The sequence below is a fragment of the Oncorhynchus masou genome, unplaced genomic scaffold (assembly GCF_036934945.1).
Source record: "Oncorhynchus masou masou isolate Uvic2021 unplaced genomic scaffold, UVic_Omas_1.1 unplaced_scaffold_3246, whole genome shotgun sequence".
NCBI classification, from domain to species: Eukaryota; Metazoa; Chordata; class Actinopteri; order Salmoniformes; family Salmonidae; genus Oncorhynchus; species Oncorhynchus masou.
This window is the reverse complement of record NW_027009660.1, coordinates 28,760-41,887: the sequence shown is the minus strand read 5'-3', so window position 1 is coordinate 41,887 and position 13,128 is coordinate 28,760. Positions and strand designations below refer to the sequence as shown.

The 13,128-nt window shown below is 52.6% G+C and overlaps 1 pseudogene; it reads left to right on the top strand.

Annotated features, from left to right (window-relative positions):
- Positions 1–380: 380 nt before the first annotated feature.
- On the top strand, positions 381–11,796 carry LOC135534309 (zygotic DNA replication licensing factor mcm3-like; annotated as a pseudogene).
- The last annotated feature ends 1,332 nt before the right edge of the window (positions 11,797–13,128 follow it).

The window sequence follows — 13,128 nt, the reverse complement described above, 5'->3', positions numbered from 1 at the left end:
GGACAGACGCTCTGAAATGTCCTCTAGGTGAGGACAGACGGCTTCTGAAATGTCCTCTAGGTGAGGACAGACGCTCTGGAAACGTCCTCTAGGTGAGGACAGACGCTCTGAAATGTCCTCTAGGTGAGGACAGACGCTCTGAAATGTCCTCTAGGTGAGGACAGACGCTCTGAAACGTCCTCTAGGTGAGGACAGACGCTCTGAACGTCCTCTAGGTGAGGACAGACGCTCTGAACGTCCTCTAGGTGAGGACAGACGCTCTGAACGTCCTTTAGGTCTGAAATACAAAACACCCTAAAAGTTGACAAAGTCCCGTCTAAAAAATATACACTTCACACAAACACTATTACTTGACTTGCATTATTACAAGACGTTGTTAAATGACGTTTCTGTCAGGAAGTGAGGCGTTTCTGTCAGGAAGTGAGACGTTTGCCAGGAAGTGAGCGTTTCTGTCAGGAAGTGGGACGTTTCTGTCAGGAAGGTGAGACGTTTCTGTCAGGAAGTGAGGCGTTTCTGTCAGGAAGTGAGGCGTTTCTCTCAGGAAGTGAGACGTCTTACTCTGTTCTCCAGGACCATCATGATAGCCTGTCAGGTGAAACAGATGAGTAAAGAAGTGTCTCCGTACTTCTCAGCGGACGACGCCGCCAAGATCAAACTCTTCAGCAAGTCAAAGCAGGTAAGGACCTGATACGCTTCCCCTCTAGCCCCTCTAGCTGTCACCGTGGATACACCTCAATAGTGTCTCTTTCCTTGATCTGACAAGACGGGATAGTCGCTCTGTTCGCGAACACTCGACCTGTCACCGTGGACACACCTCAATAGTGTCTTTCCTTGATCTGACAAGACGGGATAGTCGCTCTGTTCGCGAACGCTTCTTCCTGAGGTCAAGGGGGATCTGTCTTGCTCGAACGCCGTTCCTCAACGTCTGTTCATCCTGTCTCCTATCCAGGATGTGTTTGACCAGCTGGCCCGCTCCTTAGCCCCCAGTATCCACGGTCACGAATACATTAAGAAGGCCATCCTGTGTATGTTGCTGGGAGGAGTGGAGAAGGTTCTGGAGAATGGGTCACGTATCAGAGGAGACATCAATGTACTGCTCATAGGTACTGAGACGACATCTCTCTCTCTCTCTCTCTCTGTCTCTCTCTCTCTCTCTCTCTCTCTCTCTCTCTCTCTCTGTCTCTCTCTGTCTCTCTCTGTCTGTCTGTCTCTCGCTCTCTGTCTCTGTCTCTCTCTGTCTGTCTCTGTCTCTCTGTCTGTCTGTCTCTCTCTGTCTGTCTCTCTCTGTGTCTGTGCCTGTCTGTCTGTCTCTCTCTATCTCTCTCCTCTCTCTCTCTGTCTGTGCCTGTCTGTCTCTCTCTGTCTGTGTCTCTCTCTCTGTCTGTGCTCTCTCTTCTGTCTGTGCCTGTCTGTCTCTCTCTGTCTCTCTCTCTGTCTGTCTCACTCTCTCTCGTCTCACTCTCTCTCCTCCACTAGGTGACCCGCTCTCTCTCTCCCTCCACTAGGTGACCCGCCTCTCTCTCCTCCACTAGGGTGACCCGTCTCTCTCTCCCTCCACTTGGTGACCCGTCTCTCTCTCCCTCCACTTGGTGACCCGTCGCTCTCTCCCTCCACTAGGTGACCCGTCGCCTCTCCATCCACTAGGTGACCCGTCGCTCTCTCCTCCACTAGGTGACCCGTCTCTCTCTCCCTCCACTAGGTGACCCGTCGCTCTCTCCCTCCACTAGGTGACCCGTCTCTCTCTCCCTCCACTAGGTGACCCGTCGCTCTCTCCTCCACTAGGTGACCCGTCTCTCTCCCTCCACTAGGTGACCCGTCGGTGGCCAAGTCCCAGCTGCTCCGTTATGTCCTGCACACGGCACCCCCGGCCATCCCAACCACCGGCCGAGGGTCATCTGGGGCTGGGCCTGACCGCTGCTGTTACCACTGACCAGGAGACTGGTATAGACACACACACACACACACAGACACAGACACACAGACACACAGACACACACACAGACACACACACACACACACACAGACACACACACACACACAGACACACACACACACACACACACGACACACACACACACACACACACACACACACACACACACACACACACACACACACACACACACACAGACATACACACAGACACACACACACACACACACACACACACACACACACACACACAGACACACACACACACACACACACACACAGACACACACACACACACACACAGACACACACACACAGACATACACACAGACACACACACACAAGTTAAAGTTTTACTGAATGAGAAAAATCATAGCTGACACAATAGTGTTATGAATGATCGTGAAACATTAAACAATTAAGTCGATAACTAAATCATACTGACAATGAAAAAACAAATTAATTGAATAACTGAAGGACCCAAAATGACTCACTGAACCCCCCTCTCTCCGCATCTCTCTTTATCTCTCTCTCTCCCCACTCTCTTCCCCATCACTCTCTCCCCATCACTCTCTCTCCCCATCACTCTCTCTCCCCATCACTCTCTCTCCCTCATCACTCTCTCCTCATCTCTCTCATCACTCTCTCTCCCCATCACTCTCTCCCCATCACTCTCTCTCCCATCACTCTCTCTCCCATCACTCTCTCTCCCCATCACTCTCTCTCCCCATCACTCTCTCCCCATCACTCTCTCCCCATCACTCTCTCTCTCCACTCCCTCTCCCATCACTCTCTCTCTCCCCACTCTCTCTCCCCATCACTCTCTCTGTTCCCGCCATCTCTACTCTCTCTCTCCATCACTCTCTCTCTCCCCATCCTCTCTCTCTCCCATCACTCTCTCTCCCATCACTCTCTCTCCCATCACTCTCTCTCCCATCACTCTCTCTCCCCATCACTCTCTCCCCATCACTCTCTCTCCCCATCACTCTCTCTCCCATCACTCTCTCTCCCCATCACTCTCTCTCCCATCACTCTCTCTCCCCATCACTCTCTCTCCCCATCACTCTCTCTCCCATCACTCTCTCCCATCACTCTCTCTCCCCATCACTCTCTCTCCCCATCACTCTCTCTCCCATCACTCTCTCTCCCATCACTCTCTCCCCATCACTCTCTCCCCATCACTCTCTCTCCCCATCACTCTCTCCCCATCACTCTCTCTCCCCACCTCTCTCCCCATCACTCTCTCTCCCCATCACTCTCTCTCTCCCATCACTCTCTCTCCCATCACTCTCTCTCCCCATCACTCTCTCTCCCCATCACTCTCTCTCCCCATCACTCTCTCTCTCCCCATCACTCTCTCTCCCCATCACTCTCTCTCCCCATCACTCTCTCTCTCCCCATCCTCTCTCTCTCCCCATCACTCTCTCTCCCCATCACTCTCTCTCCATCACTCTCTCTCCCATCACTCTCTCTCTCTCATCTCTCTCTCCCCATCACTCTCTCTCTTCCCCATCACTCTCTCTCCCCATCACTCTCTCTCCCCATCACTCTCTCTCTCTCCCATCACTCTCTCCCCATCACTCTCTCTCTCCCCATCACTCTCTCTCCCCATCACTCTCTCTCCCCATCACTCTCTCTCCCTCATCTCTCTCTCTCTCCCCATCACTCTCTCTCTCCCATCACCCTCTCCCCATCACTCTCTCTCCCCATCACTCTCTCTCCCTCATCTCTCTCTCTCCCCATCACTCTCTCCCTCTCCTCTCTCTCCCCATCACTCTGCTATCCCCATCTCTCTCTCTCTCCCCATCACTCTCTCTCTCCCATCACCTCTCCCCATCACTCTCTCTCCCATCACTCTCTCTCCCCATCACTCTCTCTCCCATCACTCTCTCTCTCCCCCGCCTCTCTATCACTCTCTCTCTCCCCCATCTCTCTCTCTCCCCATCACTCTCTCTCTCCCCCATCACTCTCTCTCCCCATCACTCTCTCTCCCCATCTCTCTCTCTCTCCCATCACTCTCTCTCTCTCCATCACTCTCTCTCCCATCACTCTCTCTCCCCATCCCTACTCTCTCCCCATCACTCTCTCTCCCCTCCCTCTGCCATCACTCTCTCTCCCCTCACCCTCTACTCTCTCTCTCCCCATCACTCTCTCTCTCTCTCTCTCCCTACCTCTCTCCCCATCACTCTCTCTCCCCCATCACTCTCTCTCCCCATCTCTCTCTCCCCATCACTCTCTCTCCCCATCACTCTCTCTCCCCACTCACTCTCTCTCTCCTCACTCTCTCCCATCACTCTCTCTCCCCATCACTCTCTCTCTCTCCCCATCACTCTCTCTCTCCCCATCACTCTCTCTCTCTCCCATCACTCTCTCTCTCTCCCCATCACTCTCTCTCTCCCCATCACTCTCTCTCCCCCATCACTCTCTCTCTCTCCCCATCACTCTCTCTCCCCATCACTCTCTCTCCCCCATCACTCTCTCTCTCCCCCTGCCTCTCTCCATCTCTCTCTCCCCCATCACTTCTCCCCCCATCTCTCTCTCTCTCCCCATCACTCTCTCCCTCTCTCCCTGCCTCTCTCCGCCCATCTCTCTCTCTCCCCCCATCTCTCTCTCTCCCCATCACCCTCTCTCCCCATCACCCTCTCCCCATCACCCTCTCTCTCTCCCCATCACTCTCTCTCCCCTACTCTGCTCCTCCTCATAAGGTGAGCGTCGTCTGGAGGCTGGGGCGATGGTTCTGGGGGACAGGGGTGTGGTCTGTATCGATGAGTTTGACAAGATGTCCGACATGGACCGTACAGCCATCCACGAGGTGATGGAGCAGGGCCGTGTCACCATCGCCAAGGCCGGTATCCATGCCAGGCTCAACGCCCGCTGCTCCGTGCTGGCAGCTGCCAACCCCGTCTACGGCAGGGTGAGTTTATAGTTCTGACCTTTGACACATAATGTCTTCCCTTTCTATTGTGTCTGAACACTTTGTTATAAAACATGTATAAAATTAACCTATCCTTCTTTTAACCCTCTCTCTCTCTGTCTCGCTCTCTAGAAGTTATCTAACCCTTTCTCTGTCTCTCTCTCTGTCTCTCTCTCTCTCTAGAAGTTATCTAACCCTTTCTCTCTCTCCTCTCTCTTTCTCTCTCTCTGCCTCTCTCTCTAGAAGTTATCTAACCCTTTCTCTCTCTCCTCTCTCTTTCTCTCTCTCTGCCTCTCTCTCTAGAAGTTATCTAACCCTTTCTCTCTCTCCTCTCTCTTTCTCTCTCTGCCTCTCTCTCTAGAAGTTATCTAACCCTTTCTCTCTCCTCTCTCTTTCTCTCTCTCTGCCTCTCTAGAAGTTATCTAACCCTTTCTCTCTCCTCTCTTTCTCTCTCTCTGCCTCTCTCTCTAGAAGTTATCTAACCCTTTCTCTCTCCTCTCTTTCTCTCTCTCTGCCTCTCTCTAGAAGTTATCTAACCCTTTCTCTCTCTCTAGAAGTCATCTAACCCTCTCTCTCTCTAGAAGTCATCTAACCCTCTCTCTCTCTCTAGAAGTTATCTAACCCTTTCTCTCTCTCTAGAAGTCATCTAACCCTCTCTCTCTCTAGAAGTCATCTAACCCTTTCTCTCTCCTCTCTCTCTAGAAGTCATCTAACCCTTCTCTCTCTCTCTCTCTCTAGAAGTCATCTAACCCTTACTCTTCTCTCTCCCAGTACGATCAGTATAAGACTCCTATGGAGAACATTGGTCTGCAGGACTCTCTGCTGTCTCAGTTTGACCTGCTCTTCATCATGTTGGACCACATGGATGCAGAGCAGGACAGAGAGATCTCAGACCACGTCCTCAGGATGCATCGATACAGAGACCCCGCGAACAGGACGGGACAGGTAACATTCTGATACACCACTAGGTGGCAGTATAGCTTTCTCTCTGGTGAAAACAGACAGTGATCACCAGCCCTGGTCCTTCAGACTACTGGTTCTGCAGGCCTGATTCAACCTGAGTCAACCTGATTCATTTCATCAACTACTTATTAAGGCTTTATAAGTAGTTGTATCTAAATCAGATGTTTTAGTGCTTGGCTTTATCAAAGGTCTGCATACCAGGTGGGTGGGATAGGGGCCCGGGTGGGGGGATAGGGGCCCGGGTGGGTGGGGGGATAGGGGCCCGGGTGGGTGGGGGGATAGGGGCCCGGGTGGGGGGGATAGGGGCCCAGATGGGGGGGATAGGGGCCCGGGGGATAGGGGCCCAGGTGGGGGGGATAGGGGCCCGGGTGGGGGGGGGATAGGGGGCCCGGGTGGGGGGGGGGGGATAGGGGCCCAGGTGGGGGGGGGATAGGGGCCCAGGTGGGGGGATAGGGGCCCGGGTAGGGGGGGGATAGGGGCCCGGGTGGGGGTATATTTACTTTGTTTTTTTTGCTGTTTTTCTTCAGAAGGTACATGTTTTAGTTGTTCTTTGGTCTTGATATATTTGAACACTGCTCATGGTGGGTCGCTGCTCAGCTTTTAATTAAATGCTAACCTCCCCTGTTATTGTAATGGTGAGAGGTTAGCATGTCTTGGGGGTATGATATAACATGCTAACCTCCCCTGTTATTGTAATGGTGAGAGGTTAGCATGTCTTGGGGGTATGATATAACATGCTAACCTCCCCTGTTATTGTAATGGTGAGAGGTTAGCATGTCTTGGGGGTATGATATGAAATGCTAACCTCCCCTGTTATTGTAATGGTGGGAGATTAGCATGTCTTGGGGTATGATATAACATGCTAACCTCCCCTGTTATTGTAATGGTGAGAGGTTAGCATGTCTTGAGGGTATGATATAACATGCTAACCTCCCTGTTATTGTAATGGTGGGAGGTTAGCATGTCTTGGGAGTATGATATAACATGCTAACCTCCCCTGTTATTGTAATGGTGAGAGGTTAGCATGTCTTGGAGGTATGATATAACATGCTAACCTCCCCTGTTATTGTAATGGTGAGAGGTTAGCATGTCTTGGGGGTATGATATAACATGCTAACCTCTCCTGTTATTGTAATGGTGAGAGGTTAGCATGTCTTGGGGGTATGATATAACATGCTAACCTCCCCTGTTATTGTAATGGTGAGAGGTTAGCATGTCTTGGAGGTATGATATAACATGCTAACCTCCCCTGTTATTGTAATGGTGAGAGGTTAGCATGTCTTGGGGGTATGATATAACATGCTAACCTCCCCTGTTATTGTAATGGTGAGAGGTTAGCATGTCTTGGAGGTATGATATTTGTGCGTTTTTAATTTTCTCACTCATCATTATTCACAATTTATTCAGTAACTATCTGTAATCAATTTTGGCTGTACTTTCCCAACAGCCGATGTGGGTGAAAATACTCTCAAATTAAAGCTTGTCAGCACTTTAACCGTCGGTTCAAATCCAAAGTGCTGGAGTACAGGACCAAAACAACCAAACATGTGTCTCTGTAGCCTACGGTACTTACGGTGTGTGTGTGTGTGTGTGTGTGTGTGTGTGTGTGTGTGTGTGTGTGTGTGTGTGTGTGTGTGTGGCAGCGATGGCCTTTGGTGGGTCAGTGGACATCCTGGCCACTGAGGATCCTGACTCGGTTCAGGAGGAGCAGGAGGAGCTGCAGGTCTACGAGAAACACAACAACCTGCTGCACGGCACCAAGAGACGCAGGTATGGAGACACACACACACACACACACACACACACACACACACACACACACAGGAAACACAACAACCTGCTGCACGGCACCAAGAGACGCAGGTATGGAGATATACACACACACACACACACACACACACACAGGAAACACAACAACCTGCTGCACGGCACCAAGAGACGCAGGTATGGAGATATATACACACACACACACACACACACACACACACAGAAACACAACAACCTGCACGGCACCAAAGAGGCAGGTATGGAGATATACACACACACACACAGGAAACACAACAACCTCCCTGCACGGCACCAGAGACACAGGTAGGAATATACACACACACACACACACACAGGAAACACAACAACCTGCTGCACGGCACCAAGAGACGCAGGTATGGAGATATATACACACACACACACACACACACACACAGGAAACACAACAACCTCCTGCACGGCACCAAGAGACGCAGGTATGGAGATATATATACACACACACACACACACACACACAGGAAACACAACAACCTCCTGCACGGCACCAAGATACGCAGGTATGGAGATATATACACACACACATACACACACACACAGGAAACACAACAACCTGCTGCACGGCACCAAGAGACGCAGGTATGGAGATATATACACACACACACACACACACACAGGAAACACTAACAACCTGCTGCACGGCACCAAGAGGTAAGGAGTGTCCCTCATCACAGCACGGTGGACATCTTCTGTTTCTCTGTACCCGTTTCCATGCTAACAGATTCTGCTGTTGTTTAGAGAGAACATCGTGAGCAAGGAGTTCATGAGGGAAGTACATCCACATCGCCAAGGTGTTGACCCCTACGTTGACCCAGGAAGCAGCCAATCACATTGCGGAAGAGAGTACTCCAGGCTGAGAAGCCAGGAACAGCTGGGAACGATATTTCCAGAGTGAGCCCCTTAGACACCATGAGGCTGCGTTTACACAGGCAGCCCAATTCAGATCTTCTGCCCAATTATTCGATCTGATCTGATCTGATTGGTCAAAAGGCCAATTATTGTCAAAAGATCGGACTGACTGTTTGTGTAAATACATGTTCTTAGTCGTACATCTACACACACCTTGGCCCTACACACACACTTGACCCCTACACACACCTTGACCCCTTCACACACCTTGACCCCTACACACACCTTAAAGCCCCTACACACACCTTGACCCCTACACACACCTTGACCCCTACACACACCTTCCCCCGGCCCTACACACACCTTGACCCCTGCCGCCCCTCTCTCCCTGTCTAACCCCTCCTCTCTCCCTGTCTAACCCCTCCTCTCTCCCTGTCTAACCCCTCCTCTCTCCCTGTCTAACCCCTCCTCTCCTTGTCTAACGCTCCTCTCTCCTTGTCCTAACCCCTCTCTCTCCTTGGCTAACCCCTCCTCTCTCCTTGTCTAACCCCCTCTCCTCCCTGTCTGACCCCTCCTCTCTCCCTGTCTGACCCCTCCTCTCTCCCTGTCTGACCCCTCCTCTCTCCTGTCTGACCCCTCCTCTCTCCCTGTCCCTGACCCCTCCTCTCTCCCTGTCTGACCCCTCCTCTCTCCCTGTCTGACCCCTCCTCTCTCCTGTCTGACCCCTCCTCTCTCTCCCTGTCTGACCCCTCCTCTCTCCCCTGTCTGACCCCTCCTCTCTCCCTGTCTGACCCCCTCCTCTCTCCTGTCTGACCCCTCCCTGTCTGACCCCCTCCTCCTCCTGTCTGACCCCTCCTCTCTCCCCCTGTCTGACCCCTCCCTCTCTCCCTGTCTGACCCCTCCTCTCTCCCTGTCTGACCCCTCCTCTCTCCCTGTCTGACCCCTCCTCTCTCCCTGTCTGACCCCTCCCTCTCCCTCTCTCCTCTCCCTGTCTAACCCCTCCTCTCTCTCTCCCTGTCTAACCCCTCCTCTCTCTCTCCCTGTCTAACCCGTCCTCTCCTCTTGTCTAACCCCTCCTCTCTCCTTGTCTAACCCCCTCCTCTCTCCTTGTCTAACCCCTCTCCCTCTCTCCCTGTCGAACCCCTCCCTCTCTCCCTGTCTAACCCCTCTCCTCTCTCCTTTGTCTAACCCCTCTCCTCTCCCTGTCTGACCCCCTGCCTTCCTCTCCCCTGTCTAACCCCCTCTCCTCTCTCTCTGTCTGACCCCCTGCCTTCCTCTCTCCCTGTCTAACCCCTCTCCTCTCTCTCTGTCTGACCCCCTGCCTTCCTCTCTCCCTGTCTAACCCCCTCTCCTCCCTCTCTGTCTGACCCCCTGCCCTCTCCCTGTCTAACCCCTCCTCTCTCCCTGTCTAACCCCTCCTCTCTCCCTGTCTAACCCCTCTCCTCTCTCTCTCCCTGTCTAACCCCCTCCTCTCTCTCTCCCTGTCTAACCCCCTCTCCTCCCCCTGTCTAACCCCTCCTCTCTCTCCCTGTCTAACCCCTCCTCTCTCCCCTGTCTAACCCCCTCCTCTCTCCCTGTCTAACCCCTCTCCTCTCTCCCTGCCTTCCAACCCCTCCTCTCTCCCTGTCTAACCCCTCTCCCTCTCCCTGTCTGACCCCCTGCCTTCCTCTCTCCCTGTCTAACCCCCTCTCCTCTCTCTCTGTCTGACCCCTGCCTTCCTCTCCCCTGTCTAACCCCTCTCCTCTCTCTCTGTCTGACCCCCTGCCCTCCCTCTCTCCCTGCCCTAACCCCTCCTCTCCCTGTCTAACCCCTCCTCTCCCTGTCTAACCCCTCCTCTCTCCCTCCCTGTCTAACCCCTCCTCTCTCCCTCCCTGTCTAACCCCTCCTCTCTCTCTCCCTGTCTAACCCTCCTCTCTCTCTCCCTGTCTAACCCCCTCCTCTCTCTCCCTGTCTAACCCTCCTCTCTCCCTGTCTAACCCCCTCCTCTCTCTCTCCCTGTCTAACCCCTCCCTCTCTCTCCTGTCTAACCCCTCCTCTCTCCTCTCCCCTGTCTAACCCCCCTCTCTCTCCCTGTCTAACCCCTCCCTCTCTCTCCCCTGTCTAACCCTCTCTCTCCCTGTCTAACCCCCTCCTCTCTCTCCCTGTCTAACCCCCCTCTCTCTCCCTGTCTAACCCCTCCCTCTCTCTCTCTCTGTCTAACCCCTCCCCTCTCTCCCTGTCTAACCCTCCTCTCCCTGTCTAACCCCTCCTCTCTCCCCTGTCTAACCCCTCCTCTCTCTCTCCCTGTCTAACCCTCCCTCTCCCTGTCTAACCCCTCCTCTCTCTCCCTGTCCTAACCCCTCCTCTCTCCCCCTCCAGACGTCCCAGTAACTGCTCGTACTCTGGAGACCCTGATCCGTCTGTCTTCGGCCCACGCTAAAGCCCGCATGAGTAAGGCTGTGGAGCTGGAGGACTCAGAGGTCGCTGTGGAGCTGGTCCAGTTGGCGTACTTCCAAAAGGTCAGTGGACTCCGACGTGCAGAGTTGACAGATTGTTGCATTTGTCACGGCTTTTCATCTTCATTTGAATAAACTCTGGTGAAGTCTGTCTGGTGTCTTTCTGTTCGTTTAAGTTCAACCAATCTCTGTTCCGTCCCGTTGTTCTAAAAGGTTCCAAATCCATGGTTCTGTAGGTTCCGTCCCGTTGTTCTAAAAGGTTCCGTCCCGTTGTTCCGTAGGTTCTGGAGAAGGAGAAGAAGAGGGGGAGGAAGGAGCAGGAGTCTGACTCAGAGGAGGAAGAGACAACACAGCGTACCCCTCGCTCAGAGAAGAAGAGGTACGGCTTAAGACACCACCCACTAGTGGCCTGCTCAGACGCCCATAATCACACCCCCCACTAGTGTCCTCCTCAGACCCCCATAATCACACCCCCACTAGTGTCCTCCTCAGACCCCCATAATCACCCCCACTATTGTCCTCCTTAGACCCCCACTAGTGTCCTCCTCAGACCCCCATAATCACATCCCCTCTAGTGTCCTCCTCAGACCCCCCATAATCACATCCCCTCTAGTGTCCTCCTCAGACCCCCATAATCACACCCCCACTATTGTCCTCCTCAGACCCTCATAATCACACACCCCCTCTAGGTGTCCTCAGACCCCCACCCTAGTGTCCTCTCAGACCCCCATAATCACACCCCACTATTGTCCTCCTCAGACCCCCATAATCACACCCCCTCAGTGTCCTCCTCAGACCCCACTAGTGTCCTCCTCAGACCCCCATAATCACACCCCCCTATTGTCCTCCTCAGACCCCCATAATCACACCCCCCACTAGTGTCCTCAGACCCCCATAATCACACCCCCACTAGTGTCCTCAGACCCCCATAATCACACCCCCACTAGTGTCCTCAGACCCCATAATCTGTTACAGAGGCCATTAACTAGCTCATGAACTAATTCTCTCTTCTGGCGGATATTTGATCTTTGCCGCGGAGCTGTATGAATGAAGGTTGAAACACAGGATTTGTCTGCTGACCTGTGTTCTGTCCTGTAGAAGTCGCCGCGGTTCCCAGAGCAGCGAGGCCTACGACCCGTATGACTTCGCTGGAGAGAAGGACATCCCTGAGAGTAAGAGATACACGTTGACCACCGCCCAACCTTTATTTAACTCGGCAAGTCAGTTAAGAACAAATTCTCATTTTACAACAACGGCCTAATGGGGAACAGTGCCTTGTTCAGGGGCAGAACGACACCTTGTCAGCTCGGGGATTCGATCCAGCAACCTTTCGGTTACTGGCCCAACACTCTAACCACTAGTCTACCCTGCCGCCTCTACACTCTAACCACTAGGCTACCTGCCGCCTCTACACTCTAACCACTAGGCTACCCTGCCGCCTCTACACTCTAACCACTAGACTACCCTGCCACCTCTACACTCTAACCACTAGGCTACCCTGCCACCTCTACACTCTAACCACTAGGCTACCTGCCGCCCCTGAGGAAAAGAGATACACATTTACCACCCTAATCCCGCCCCATAGATAATTACTCCAGCTACTGTCCCAGGGGATATGGGGTTGTAAGCATCACACACTAGTGGTGCGTGGGTCAGATGCCCACAATAGCTAATAACCGACCGATGAAGTGAAAGTCTGAGGCCCACACCCTCTGTTAAAGGAAATCCACTCCAGGCTACAGCTAATGATATTTGGGGGGTTGTTACCTGATACAGATGTGTTTCTGCTCATACTGTAATTTCCGATATTTGACTATTTGTTAGTTAACATGAAGCTTCTCTTCTGTCATGTGGAAAATCTGCATTTATGATGCTGATAAAGATGACCCCATACAGATGGTGGCGAACTGAGCATTCACAATTTATATATATTTATGCCTACATTTGGTGTCATTTTACTGCAAGAAATGCTTAATTCTGCCCATCCACATTGACTCTGTACCGGTACCACCTGTATATAGCCTCCACATTGACTCTGTACTGGTACCCCCTGTATATAGCCTCCACATTGACTCTGTACCGGTACCCCCTGTATATAGCCTCCACATTGACTCTGTACCGGTACCCCCTGTATATAGCCTCCACATTGACTCTGTACCGGTACCCCCTGTATATAGCCTCCACATTGACTCTGTACCGGTACCCCCTGTA